Source organism: Triticum aestivum, chromosome 2A (genome assembly GCF_018294505.1).
Source record: "Triticum aestivum cultivar Chinese Spring chromosome 2A, IWGSC CS RefSeq v2.1, whole genome shotgun sequence".
NCBI lineage: Eukaryota > Viridiplantae > Streptophyta > Magnoliopsida > Poales > Poaceae > Triticum > Triticum aestivum.
This window is the reverse complement of record NC_057797.1, coordinates 606,971,714-606,987,177: the sequence shown is the minus strand read 5'-3', so window position 1 is coordinate 606,987,177 and position 15,464 is coordinate 606,971,714.

Below are 15,464 nucleotides of genomic sequence, written 5' to 3'. Positions count from 1 at the left end.
GCTCCATCTGCAGTCACAACATATTAAAGATACTGGCATTATGCTGCTCTCACTATGTGGCATTCACCAGATAATAACACTTACCCTGTGCCTCGTCAAGCCTCTTGTTAACAAGCTCAATGTCGGCGTCTGCCGCATCCAGTTGCCGTTTTAATTGGGCAAACTCCCTAGTCCGTCTAGCCACTGGATCTCCCACCACTTGCACATGAAGGCAGTTTGGTTATTACCTGGGAATACGATCCTCTGTTCACCGCCGTTCTCGACGACAACCAGAGTATCAAGGGCTACTATAACATGTGGAGTACTATCACATATTATCTCACATACCTCAAAGCCTGTCAATAGACTCATAAAGGCTTAATGTAATCCGCTTTCAGCGGACGAGATTCTCTCCATCACCGTACCCATCAGCGTATGGTGCTCTTCTGAGATGGCTGCTCGCCCCACCAACTCCCTCAGAACGTCCGACCGCACACCAGGCGGTGCCGGACTCTTTCGTATGCTCTCTTCAGGAGCCGGACACTAGGGACTTCTGGGGGTCCACGGGACTATCTTCTGGCCTCACGGGATCCGGAGAGGCCCTCCGCGACGACACTTCGGGGTCGCCCGCTTCTGGAGCGGAGGAGTCCGGGGGAGGCGTTTCGCTCTCCATCATCTCCGGAAGAAGATCCCCCGAAGACAAACTCATTTGAGAGGGGCTGAGGCCCGAACTGCAAGATATATGCGGTGGTTGTTTACTCAGAGGAAAAAGATAGCATACTCTTACTATTAAAATATTTTGGGATCACTTACGACTCGTTGGAGGGCTGATCCCCTCGCAGACTTTGTGCGGCAAAAGCACCCCCCGAGGCAGGACCCTCTGTGGGAGACTTCTTCTCCCGTTTGGAGGCCTTGGCTTCCGGATCCTCGGAAGCAGTACTTTTCCTCCCCCGGTTGTCCTCCTTCATGGAAACGCTCGTTCCCTTGGTCGGAGCGGGTAGCGATGGGGGCCCGCGTTCGCCCGTATTATCCCCCTCGGTATCTTCCTTCAAGGGCTCCGGGCAAGGTGCGACCTCGAGCCTCTTCTCCAATACCGGATTTTCCAAACCCTCAGGGAGGGGGGCCGAACACCGAATCATCTTCGCCTTTGTTAGCCAGTCCTGGTCAAAAATCGGACTCTTAGAAATAACTTCGAATAAAAGACAGCATGTTCGGCTAGAGGATTTCTTACTTGTTCGGCGGCGCGGTTACTGCTCAGGCCCACGTCCTCGGTGATATCCGGACATTCCACTTGAGGTCCGAAGAATGACTTGTACATCTCCTCGTGCGTCAGGCCGAGGAAACCTTGAATGACACGTGGTCCCTCTGGGTTGAACTCCCACAAGCGCAGGGGCCGGCGTTTGCAAGGCTGGACTTGGCGAACCAGCATAACTTGTATTACCACAACCAAATTGAAATCTCCCTCAAAGAGATCTCGGATGCGGTTTTGCAGTATAGGCACGTCCTTGGCTGGACCCTAGCTCAGACCCCTGCTAATCCATGACATCAGTTGTGGTGGGGGCCCGAGCGGAAAGTGGGGGCAGCCGCCCACTTGGCACTTCTGGGAGCCGTGACATAAAACCACTCCCGTTGCCATAATTCGGGCACCTCTGGAAAGGAACCTCTCGGCCATGGAGCTCCTGCCATCTTGCCTATTAATGCACCTCCACACGCTGCTTGTTCCCCTCGATCATCTTCGGTTTTACTTCAAAGGTCTTCAGCCACAGGCCAAAGTGAGGGGTAACACGGAGGAAGGCCTCACACACGACAATAAATGTCATGATGTGGAGAAAGGAGTCCGGGGCTAGATCATGGAAATCTAGCCCATAATAGAACATCAAGCCCCTGACGAAAGGATCCAGAGTGAGGCCTAGACCTCAGAGGAAGTGGGAGACAAACACAACGTTCTCGTTGGGTTCGGGAGTAGGGACGACCTGCCCTTGGGCAGGCAGCCGATGCGAAACCTCGGCGGTCAGGTATCTGGCCTCCCTCAACTTCTTAATGTCCTCTTCCGTAATGGAGGAGGGCGTCCATCAGCCTTGAAGGCTGGATCCGGACATGACTGAAGATCCGGAGCACCTGACCTGGGCTTTGGGTGTTAGAACTCAAGGCGGGGGAAGGGTTTGATTGAGCACGAGAGGGAAAATGCGAAAACCTTGTCCCCTTATAAAGAGGGTGAATATCAAGCGTCCTCTCCATAGCCGTTTAGGACTTACCTATAATCTAGGAGTCCTAGACACGGTTGGGTTACCCACGAACCGCATTAATGAGAATCTCGTAATTAGGGGAACACGATCTCTACTTCGGCAAGACGTGTCAAGAAACCACCTCGCGTTATGTGTGGAGCTGGTTAAGAGAAACCGTTCGAATAATCACCGGGCCATGACATGACGTCATGTTGTCAAAATAATCCAGCAAATTAGATCTGCGGAAAAATTATTCTCTCTATGGTGGAATGTGGAACTTATTTTGTAGGGTTGGACACTATCCTCGTATTCAACTTCTTCTGTAATGTATTCGGAGGAGGAACCCGCCTTGCAATGCTGAAGACAACTGCGCGCCGGACTCGTCGTCATTGAAGCCTGGTTCAGGGGCTACTGTGGGAGTCCTGGATTAGGGGGTCTCCGGACAGCCGAACTATGTCCATTGGCCGGACTGTTAGACTATGAAGATACAAGATTGAAGACTTCGTCTTGTGTCCGGATGGGACTCTACTTGGTGTGGAAGGCAAGCTAGGCAATACGTATATGGATATCTCCTCCTTTGTAAACGACTTTGTGTAACCCTAACCCTCTCCGGTGTCTATATAAACCGAAGGGTTTTTAGTCCGTAGGACAACGATCACAACATACAATCACACCATAGGCTAGCATCTAGGGTTTAGCCTCTCTGATCTCGTGGTAGATCTACTCTTGTAACACCCATATCTTCAATATTAATCAAGCAGGACGTAGGGTTTTACCTCCATCAAGAGGGCCTGAACCTGGGTAAAACTTTGTGTCCCTTGCCTCCTATTACCATCCGGCCTAGACGCACAGTTCAGGACCCCCTACCCGAGATCCGCCGGTTTTGACACCGACAGACACCATGCTGCAGATAGAACTGCACATAAGGTATTGCAATCCGGTTTTTATTGGCCTACTCTCTTCAAGGATGCTTGTAAGTTGGTTTTGTCTTGTGATGAATGTCAAAGAATTGGTAACATTAGTAGGCATCAAGAAATGCCTATGAATTATTCACTTGTTATTGAACCATTTGATGTTTTGGGCTTTGATTATATGGTACCGTTTCCTTCCTCTAATGGGTATACACATATTTTAGTTGATGTTGATTACATTACTAAGTGGGTAGAAGCTACTCCAACTAGTAGTGCTAATCATAACACCTCTATTAAGATGCTTAAAGTAGTTATTTTTCCGACGTTTGGAGTCCCTAGATATCTTATGACTGATGGTGGTTCACATTTTATTCATGGTGCTTTTCGTAAAATGCTTGCTAAGTATGATGTTAATCATAGAATTGCATCTCCTTATCACCCACAATCTAGTGGTCAAGTAGAATTGAGTAATAGAGAGCTTAAATTAATTTTGCAAAAGACTGTTAATAGATCTAGGAAGAATTGGTCCAAGAAACTAGATGGTGCATTATGGGCTTATAGAACTGCATATAAAAATCCTATGGGTATGTCTCCGTATAAAATGGTTTATGGTAAAGCATGTCACTTACCTCTCGAACTAGAACATACGGCATATTGGGCCATTAAAGAGCTCAATTATGGTTTCAAACTTGCCGGTGAGAAGAGGCTTTTTGACATTAGCTCACTTGATGAATGGAGAACCCAGGCCTATGAGAATGCCAAATTGTTTAAAGAAAAAGTTAAAAGATGGCATGACAAAAGGATACAAAAACGTGAGTTTAATGTAGGTGAATATGTATTGTTATACAACTCTCGTCTAAGATTTTTTGCAGGCAAACTCCTCTCTAAATGGGAAGGTCCTTACGTCATCGAGGAGGTCTATCGTGCCGGTGCCATAAAAATCAACAACTTCGAAGGCACAAATTCGAGGGTGGTGAACGTTCAAAGGATCAAACATTATATCTCAGGTAATCTATAAATGTTGAAACCAATGTTATTGAAATCGTAACCCCAGAGGAATACATAAGAAACACTTTCCAGAATTTTCAGACTCCGAAAAGGAATAGGTACGTGGTACGGTAAGTAAACGGACTCCAAAACAGTCCTAATGGCAATTTTTTCCCCGTTTTGGAATATTTAAGAAAATAGGAAAATAAGAAGTAGTCCGGAAAGGACACGAGGCTTCCACGAGGGTGGAGGGCACGCCCTACTCCCTGGGCGCACCCCCTGTCTTGTGGGCACCTCATGTGCCCTCCGGACTCTATTTTATTGCACGATACTTCTTTTGGTCGGTAAAAATTCATTATATAATCTCCCAAAGGTTTTGACCACCGTATCATGCAAATATCCTCTGTTTTTGTTTCGAGTTGTTTTCTGTCAGGGTTGTCAAGGCGAGGCATCATGTCTTCTCCTTCCTCTTCCAACAATGAGGGCAACGATGCTTGGCTAATGATGACAGAGCTGAAAAGAGAAGAGCCCGGAGAGATCAACAAGGATGATGGGATCAAGAAGGTCATGGGGGATCAAGTTCCGACAGTAGTAGAAGAAGACATCCTTCAACCTCATCACAATCTCTTTACCCCAACGGAGATTGAAGCTTTCAAGATGATTGAGTTAGCTCGCATTCAAAACAAGTATCTCACAAGTGAAAATATTTTGTTGAAGGAGCATATCATCGCACTCAAGGGCATTATCCGCAAATTGGAGGATCTCCTACACTCGATGTGTGATTATCCATCATCACTAACACCTTCTTCACCAACAAAGAAGGATACATAAACACATGGGTATGGGCACTCCCCTTGGCAACTACCAAGCTTGGGGGAGTTCCCCGGTATCGTATCACCATCACTTTTATCTCTACCATTTTATTAGTTTGATCCTTTTGGTTATATCTTGATCTAGTAGAATAAAGTTTTAGTATGATCTAGTTTTGAGTTTTGCTTTATGATCCTTCTATGTAATCGAGTCCGTGAGCTTTATAAAATAACAATTAGTGTTGAGTCAAGGGCTTGGTTATGTTGCTATGATCTTGAGGGAATAAAATAAAAGAGAAAGAATAAAAAAGAAATAAAGAGATCATATGGATCTTATGGAGAGTAATGACTTCACATATAAAAAGTATGACTAATAAAAGTTGTTGAGAGTTGACAAACATAGTTTTGGTCATCGTTGCAATTAATAGGAAGTAATAAGGAAACAGAGGTTTTCACATATAAATATACTATCTTGGACATCTTTTATGATTGTGAGCACTCATTAAAATATGACATGCTAAAGAGTTGACGTTGGACAAGGAAGACAACGTAAGGGATTATGTTTTCTTACATCTGAGATAAATTATATTGTTATGGATCATCCAACATGTTGAGATTGCCTTTCCCTCTCATGCTAGCCAAATTCTTTGCACCAAGTAGAGATACTACTTGTGCTTCCAAATATCCTTAACCCAGTTTTGCCATGAGAGTCCACCATATCTACCTATGGATTGAGTAAGATCCTTCAAGTAAGTTGTCATCGTTGCAAGCAATAAAAATTGCTCACTAAATATGTATGATTTATTAGTGTGGAGAAAATAAGCTTTATATGATCTTGTGATGCGGAAGAAATAAAAGCGACGGACTGCATAATAAAGGTCCATATCACAAGTGGCAATATAAAGTGACGTTCTTTCGCATTAAGATTTTATGCATCCAACCATAAAAGCACATGACAACCTCTGCTTCTCTCTGTGAAGGGCCTATCTTTTATTCTTGTCTTGTACTTCATGCAAAGAGTCGCGGTGATCTTCACCTTTCCTTTTTACATTTTATCCTTTGGCAAGCACAATGTGTTGGAAAGATCCAGATATATATAGTTAATTGGATGTGAGTTTTCATGAACTATTATTGCTGACATTACCCTTGAGGTAAAAGATTGGGAGTGATGACCCACAAGTGTAGGGGATCTATCGTAGCCTTTTCGATAAGTTAGAGTGTCGAACCCAATGAGGAGTAGAAGGAAATGATAAGCAGTTTTCAGTAAGGTATTCTCTGCAAGCACTAAAATCATCGGTAACAAATAGTTTTATGATAAGGTAATTTGTAACGAGTAGCAAGTAGTAAAAGTAAATAAGGTGCAGCAAGATGGCCCAATCCTTTTTGTAGCAAAGGACAAGCCTGGACAAACTCTTATATGAAGGAAAGCGCTCCCAAGGACACATGGGAATTATCGTCAAGCTAGTTTTCATCACGTTCATATGATTCGCGTTCGGTACTTTGATAATTTGATATGTGGGTGGACTGGTACTTGGGTACTGTCCTTTCTTGGACAAGCATCCCACTTATGATTAACCCCCATTGCAAGCATCCGCAACTACAACAGAAGTATTAAGGTAAACCTAACCATAGCATGAAACATATGGATCCAAATCAGCCCCTAACGAAGCAACACCTAAACTAGGGTTTAAGCTTCTGTCACTCTAGCAACCCATCATCTACTTATTAGTTCCCAATGCCTCCCTCTAAGCCCAAACAATGGTGAAGTGTCATGTAGTAAACATTCACATGACACCACTAGAGGGACGACAACATACATCTCACCAAAATATCGAACGAATACCGAATTCACATGACTACTTATAGCAAGACTTCTCCCATTTCCTCAGGAACAAACGTAACTACTCACAAAGAATATTCATGTTCATAATCATAGGGGTATTAATATGCATAATGGATCTGAACATATGATCTTCCACCAAGCAAACCAACTAGCATCAACTACAAGGAGTAATCAACACTACTAGCAACCCATAGGTACCAATATGAGGTTTGGATACAAAGATTGGATACAAGAGATGAACTAGGGTTTGAGATGAGATGGTGTTGGTGAAGATGTTGATGGAGATTGACCCCCTCCCGATAAGAGGATCGTTGGGGATGACGATGGTGATGATTTCCCCCTCCCGGAGGGAAGTTTCCCTGGCAGAACAGCTCTGCCGGAGCCCTAGATTGGTTTCGCCAAGGTTCCGCTTCGTGGCGGCAGATTTTCTTCCCGAAAGCTTGCTTATGATTTTTTTCCTCAATGTAAGACTGCATATAGAGCCAAAGATGGGCATTAGAGGGCCACCAAGGGGCCCACGAGGCAGGAGGGCGCGCCCAGGGGGTAGGGCGCGCCCCCACCCTCGTGGACGGTGGGTGGCCCCCCTCTGGTACTTCTTTAGCCCAATATTTTTTTTATATTCTGAAAATAATTCCCTTGGAGTTTCAGGACTTTTGGAGATGTGCAGAAGCTAATATTTGCTCCTTTTCCAGCCCAGAATTCTAGCTATTGGCATTCCCCCTCTTCATGTAAACCTTGTAAAATAAGAGAGAATAGGCATAAGTATTGTGACATAATGTGTAATAACAACCCATAATGCAATAAATATTGATATAAAAGCATGATGCAAAATGGACGTATCAACTCCCCCAAGCTCAGACCTCGCTTGTCCTCAAGTGAAAGCCGAAATCGAAAAAGATATCGACATGTTTAGAGATAGAGGTATCGATAAAATAAAATACAGACATGAGGGCATCATGATCATTCTTAGGACAGCAATATATATATATATATATATATATATATATATATTGTCATATGATCTTCCATGCTAAAGTAACAGTTCATTCACATACTCAAGTATGAATCAGAAACTTCATTGAAAACTAACAAACTATAATCGCAGTCATTGAAGCAATTGCAATTTATCATAACATAGGAAAGAGTCAATATAAGAGCTTCTTAGCAAGTCCACATACTCAACCATCTTTTAGTCTTTCATAATTTCTAACACCCACACGATATTTATGGTTATGAAGTTTTAATCGGACACAGAGAAAGACAGGGGCTTATAGTTTTGCCTCCCAACGTTTTACCTCAAGGGTAATGTCAACAATAATAGTTCATGAAAACCCACATCCAATTAGCCATATATATCAGGATCCTTCCAACACATTGTGCTTGCCAAAGGATAAAATGTAAAAAGGAAAGATGAATATCACCATGACTCTTTGCATGAACTATAAGACAAGAATAAAAGATAGGCCCTTCGCAAAGGGAAGCAGAGGTTGTCATGTGCTTTTATGGTTGGATGCACAAACTCTTAATGCGAAAGAACGTCACTTTATATTGCCACTTGTGATATGGACCTTTATTATGCAGTCTGTCGCTTTTATTTCTTCCACATCACAAGATCGTATAAAGCTTATTTTCTCGACACTAATAATTCATACATATCTAGGGAGCAATTCTTATTGCTTACAGCAATGACAACTTACTTGAAAGATCTTACTCAATCCATAGGTAGATATGGTGGACTCTCATGGCAAAACTGGGTTAATGATATTTGGAAGCACAAGTAGTATCTCTACTTGGTGCAAAGAATTTGGCTAGCATGAGAGGGAAAGGCAAGCTCAACATGTTGGATGATCCATGACAATATAATTTATCTCAGATGTAAGAAAACATAACCCATTACATTGTCTTCCTTGTCCAACGTCAACTCTTTAGCATGTCATATTTTAATGAGTGCTCACAATCATAAAAGATGTCCAAGATAGTATATTTATATGTGAAAACCTCTGTTTCCTTATTACTTCCTATTAATTGCAACGATGACCAAAACTATGTTTGTCAACTCTCAACAACTTTTATTCATCATACTTTTTATATGTGAAGTCATTACTCTCCATAAGATCCATATGATCTCTTTATTTCTTTTGTATTCTTTCTCTTTTATTTTATTCCCTCAAGATCTAGCAAGATAACCAAGCCCTTGACTCAACACTCATCATTATTTTATAAAGCTCACGGACTCGATTACATAGAAGGATCATAAAGCGAAACTCAAAACTAGATCATACTAAAACTTTATTCTACTAGATCAAGATATAACCAAAAGGATCGAACTAAGAAAACGGTAGAGATAAACGTGATTGTGATACAATACCGGGGCACTCCCCCAAGCTTGGCAGTTGCCAAGGGGAGTGCCCATACCCATGTGTTTATGTATCCTTCTTCGGGGGTGGTGATGTGATACTTTTGGCGATGATGCCCCTCGGGATACTATTCTCTTCTTCGAGCTTATTGACTTGCTGCTTGAGGTCCATTATTTCCTTACGGAGCTTGCCCGTGAAGGCTAAAGCTCGCTTCACCCAAGGATGTTGCATAGCTGCGGGAGAACAAGTAACACTCTTTTTCATATTTTCATAAGAAAGAAATCAAACATTGGAAGGGATGACCGAGTTTGGAATAGCCAAGCTTTGTAGTTCCCCCATAGTGAGTCCCGCTCGGAAATGAGAAGTAACTTCTTCATCCTCCTCCATGGCATCTATCCTTTTCAAATCGCCATCCATCTCTTCCTTAGTTGATGGCCCAAAGTGGTTAGCATTATTGTTTGGTCTTGGCCCTAGTGTCGGATGAGACACCCGACTCTCCCCAACTGACTCTTGAGAAGACATCTTGCTCTAAATCTGCAGCAGAAACAGCTCAAAACAAAGATAGAGGATATTTGCGTGATATGGTGGTCAAAACCTTCGGGAGATTATATAATGAATTTTTACTGACCAAAAGAAGTATCGTGCAAGAAAACGGAGTTCGGAGAGCACACGAGGTGCCCACGAGGCAGGGGCCACGCCCAGGGGGTAGGGCGCGCCCTCCACCCTCGTGGACGCTTCGTGTCCTTCCCAGACTACTTCTTATTTTCTTAAATATTCCAAAACGGAGAAAAAATGCCATTGGAACTGTTTTGGAGTCGGTTTACTTACCGTACCACATACCTATTCCTTTTCGGAGTCTAAAAATTCTGGAAAGTGTCTCTTATGTATTCCTCCGGGGTTACGGTTTCAATAACATTGGTTTCAACATTTATAGATTACCTGAGATATAATGTTTGATTCTTTGACCGTTCACCACCTTCGGATTTGTGCCTTCAAAGTTGTTGATTTTTATGGCACCAAAACGATAGACCTCCTCGATCACGTAAGGACCTTCCCATTTAGAGAGAAGTTTGCCTGCAAAAATCTTAAAATTTAGTTGTATAGCAATACATAATCACCTACATTAAACTCACGCTTTTGTATCCTTTTGTCATGCCATCTTTTAACTTTTTCTTTAAACAGTTTGGCATTCTCATAGGCCTGTTTTCTCCATTCATCAAGTGAGCTAATGTCAAATAACCTCTTCTCACTGGCAAGTTTGAAATCATAATTGAGCTCTTTGATGGCCCAATATCCCTTATGTTCTAATTCGAGAGGTAAGTGACATGCTTTTCCATAAACCCATTTTATACGGAGACATACCCATAGGATTTTTATATGCAGTTCTATAAGCCCATAATGCATCATCAAGTTTCTTGGACCAATTCTTTCTAGATCTATTAATAGTATTTTACAAAATTAATTTGAGCTCTCTGTTACTTAATTCTACTTGACCACTAGACTGCGGGTGATATGTAGATGCAATTCTATGATTAACATCATACTTAGAAAGCATTTTACGAAAGGCACCATGAATAAAATGTGAACCACGATTAGTCATTAAATATCTAGGGACTCCAAACCTCGGAAAAATAACTTCTTTAAGCATCTGAATAGAGGTGTTATGATCAACACTACTAGTTGGAATAGCTTCTACCCACTTAGTAACGTAATCAACAGCAACTAAAATATGTGTATACCCATTAGAGGAAGGAAACGGTCCCATATAATCAAAGCCCCAAACATCAAATGGTTCAATAACGAGTGACTAATTCATAGGCATTTCTTGACGTCTACTAATATTACCAATTCTTTGACATTCATCACAAGATAAGACAAACTTACGGGCATCCTTGAAGAAAGTAGGCCAATAAAAACCGGATTGCAATACCTTATGTGCAGTTCTATCTCCAGCATGGTGTCCTCCATAAGCTTCGGAGTGACACTTGCGTAGGATCTGTTCCCATTCATGCTCAGGTATACAACATCTAATAACACCATCTACTCCTTCTTTATAAAGGTGTGGGTCATCCCAGAAGTAATGTCTTAAATCATAGAAAAACTTTTTCTTTTGCTGGTATGTGAAACTAGGTGGTATAAATTTATTAACAATGTAATTAGCATAATCAGCATACCATGGAGCAGTGCGAGAAGCATTTATGACAACTAATTGTTCATCGGGAAAGCTATCATCAATAGGTAGTGGGCCATCAAGAACATTCTCTAACCTAGACAAGTTGTGTGCAACGGGATTCTCAGCTCCCTTTCTATCAATAATATGCAAATCAAATTCTTATAGCAGGGGAACCCATCTAATATGTCTTGGTTTAGCATCTTTGTTTTCCATAAGATCTTTAATAGCAGCATGATTAGTGTGAATAGTTACTTTAGAATCAACAATATAAGTTCTGAACTTATCACAAGCAAATACAACTGCTAAGAATTCCTTTTCAGTAGTAGCATAATTTCTTCGGGCATTGTCTAGAGTTTTACTAGCACATTGAATAACATTTAATTTTTTATCAACTCTTTGTCCTAGAACAACACCTATAGCATAGTCACTAGCATCACACATGATTTCAAAGGGTAAATTCCAATTAGGTGGCCGAACAATAGGTGCAGAAATCAAGGCTTTCTTAAGTCTTTCAAATGCTTCTACACAATCATCATCAAAGACAAAACAAATATCTTTTTGTAATAGGTTAGTCAGAGGCCGGGAAATTTTTGAGAAGTCCTTAATGAACCTCCTAAAAAACCAGCATGACCAAGGAAACTTCTTATACCTTTGATGTCCTTGGGACACGACATCTTTTCAATAGCATCAACTTTAGCTTTGTCAACTTCAATACCTCTTTCAGAAATTTTATGCCCCAAGACAATACCTTCATTAACCATAAAGTGGCACTTCTCCCAATTCAAGACAAGGTTAGTTTCTTCACATCTCTGCAAAACTCGATCAAGGTTGCTCAAGCAATCATCAAAAGAGGATCCATAAACAGAGAAATCATCCATGAAAACTTCACAAATCTTTTCACAAAAGTCAGAGAATATATCCATCATGCATCTTTGAAAGGTAGCAAGGTGCATTACATAAACCAAAAGGCATACGTCTATAAGCAAAGGTACCGAAAGGGCAAGTAAAAGTAGTCTTTTCTTGATCATCAGCTGACAAAGGTATTTGAGAGAAACCAGAGTAACCATCTAGAAAGCAAAAATGTGTATGTTTGGATAATCTTTCTAGCATTTGATCAATGAAAGGCAAAGGGTAATGATCTTTTTAGTAGCTTTATTTAATTTGTGGAAATCAATCACCATCCTAGAACCTGTAATAATTCTTTGCGGAATCAATTCATCTTTATCATTAGGAACGACATTAATACCTCCCTTCTTAGGGACACAATGGACAGGGCTTACCCACTGACTATCAGCAACGGGATAAATTATACCTGCTTCAAGGAGCTTTAATATTTCCTTCCTTACCACTTCTTTCATCTTAGGATTTAGCCGTCGTTGGAGATCAATAACTGGTTTGGCGTCTTTCTCCAAATTTATTTTGTGTTGACATAGAGTGGGACTAATGCCCTTAAGATCATCAAGAGTATATCCAATAGCAGCATGCTGCTTCTTCAGAGTTTTTAATAATTTCTCTTCTTCATGCTCTGAAAGGTTAGCACTAATAATAACATGATATATCTTTTTTTCATCAAGATAAGCATATTTAAGAGTATCAGGCAATGGTTTAAGCTCAAACACGGGATCACCCTTGGGTGGAGGAGGATCTCCAAGGATTTCAAAAGGCAAGTTGTGTTTCAGAATAGGTCCCTGTTTAAAGAATACTTCATCTATTTCCCTTCTTTCATTCATATACGTATCATTTTCATGGTCTAGCAAATATTGTTCTAAAGGATCACTAGGAGGCACGACAATAGAAGCAAGACCAATAATTTCATCTTTACTAGGCAATTCCTCATCACGGGGTTGTCTACTAAATTTAGCAAAATTAAACTCATGATACATATCACCCAAACCAATAGTGACAACATCCTTTTCGCAATCTATCCTAGCATTAACAATGTTCAAGAAGGGTCTACCAAATATAATGGGACAAAAGCTATCTTGTGGGGAACCAAGAACAAGAAAATCAGCAGGATATTTAACCTTCCCACACAAGACTTCAACATCTCTAACAATCCCAACCGGTGAAATAGTATCTCTATTGGCAAGTTTAATGGTAACATCAATATCTTCTATCTCAGCAGGTGCAATATCATGCATAATTTCTTCATATAAGGAATGAGGTATTGCACTTGCACTAGCACCCATATCACATAAGCCATGATAACAATGATCTCCTATTTTAACGGAAATAACAAGCATGCCTACAACATGTCTATGTTTATTTTTAGCATCAGGTCTAGCAATTCTAGCAGCTTCATTACAGAAGTAAATAACATGCCCATCAATATTATCGGCCAAGAGATGTTTAACCATAGCAATTTTAGGTCCAACTTTAACTTGCTCAGGGGGTTTGTGTGTCCTAATATTACTTTTGTTGACTACAATTGAAGCTTTAGCATGATCCTTTATTCTAACAAGGAAAGGTGGCTTCTCAATATAAGCAGCAGGAACAACAGGATCATCATAAGTGATAGTCTTTTCTTCAACTTTAATAGGAGCAACTAATTTTACCTCAGTGGGAGGATTATATTTAAACCATTGCTCCTTTGGGAGATAAACATAAGTAGCAAAGGATTCACAGAAAGAAGCTACTATCTCAGAGTCAAGTCCATATTTAGTGCTAAATTCACGGAAAACATTGATATCCATAAAAGATTTAACACAATCAAACTTAGGTATTATACCTGACTTCTTACCTTCGTCAAGGTCCCAATCTTCATAGTTGCATTTAATTATTTCCAATAAATCCCATTTGAGTTCAATAGTCTTCATCATAAAAGATCCAGTACAAGAAGTATCGAGCATGGAGCGATTACTGAGAGAAAGCCGAGCATAAATTTTTTGAATAATCATTTCTTTTGAGAGCTCATGATTGGGGCATGAATATAACATTGACTTAAGCCTCCCCCAAGATTGAGAAATGCTTTCTCCTTCGTGAGGCCAAAAATTATATATATATATATATAATTACAATCACGATGAACAAGATGCATAGGATAAAACTTCTGATGAAATTCCAATTTCAATCGTTTGCAGTTCCATGATCCCATATCATCACATAGCCAATACCATGTCAATGCCTCTCCCTTCAAAGATTAAGGGAAGACCTTCTTCTTAATAACATCATTGGGCATACCTACAAGCTTAAATAATCCACAAAATTCATCCACATAGATTAAGTGTAAATCGGGATGCAATGTTCCATCTCCTGCAAAAGGATTAGCTAGCAGTTTCTCTATCATACCCAAAGAAATTTGAAAGAAAACATTTTCAATAGGTTCAGTAGGTTGAGGAGCAACTCTTTGCTCTACTGGTCGGGGTGAAGATACCCCGAACAAGCCCCTCAAAGAATTATGTTCCATAGTAACAAGTGACAGTAAATTTCAGCACACTATATAAAATTTTCCTACCAAATTCCACCTACCAAAGGCGCTTCACTCCCCGGCAACGGTGCTAGAAAAGAGTCTTGATGACCCACAAGTATAGAGGATCTATCGTAGCCTTTTCGATAAGTAAGAGTGTCGAACCCAACGAGGAGCAGAACGAAATGATAAGCAGTTTTCAGTAAGGTATTCTCTGCAAGCACTGAAATTATCGGTAATAGATAGTTTTGTGATAAGGTAATTTTTAACAAGTAGCAAGTAGCAAGTAATAAAAGTAAATAAGGTGCAGCAAGATGGCCCAATCCTTTTTGTAGCAAAGGAAAAGCCTGGACAAACTCTTATATGAAGGAAAGCGCTCCCGAGGACACATGGGAATTATCGTCAAGCTAGTTTTCATCATGTTCATATGATTCGCGTTCAGTACTTTGATAATTTGATATGTGGGAGGACCGGTGCTTGGGTACTATCCTTACTTGGACAAGCATCTCACTTATGATTAACCCCCATTGCAAGCATCCACAACTACAACAGAAGTATTACGGTAAACCTAACCATAGCATGAAACAGATGGATCCAAATCAGCCCCTTACGAAGCAACGCATAAACTAGGGTTTAAGCTTCTGTTACTCTAGCAACCCATCATCTACTTATTACTTCCGAATGCCTCCCTCTAGGCCCAAACAATGGTGAAGTGTCATGTAGTCGACGTTCACATGACACCACTAGAGGGATGACAACATACATCTCATCAAA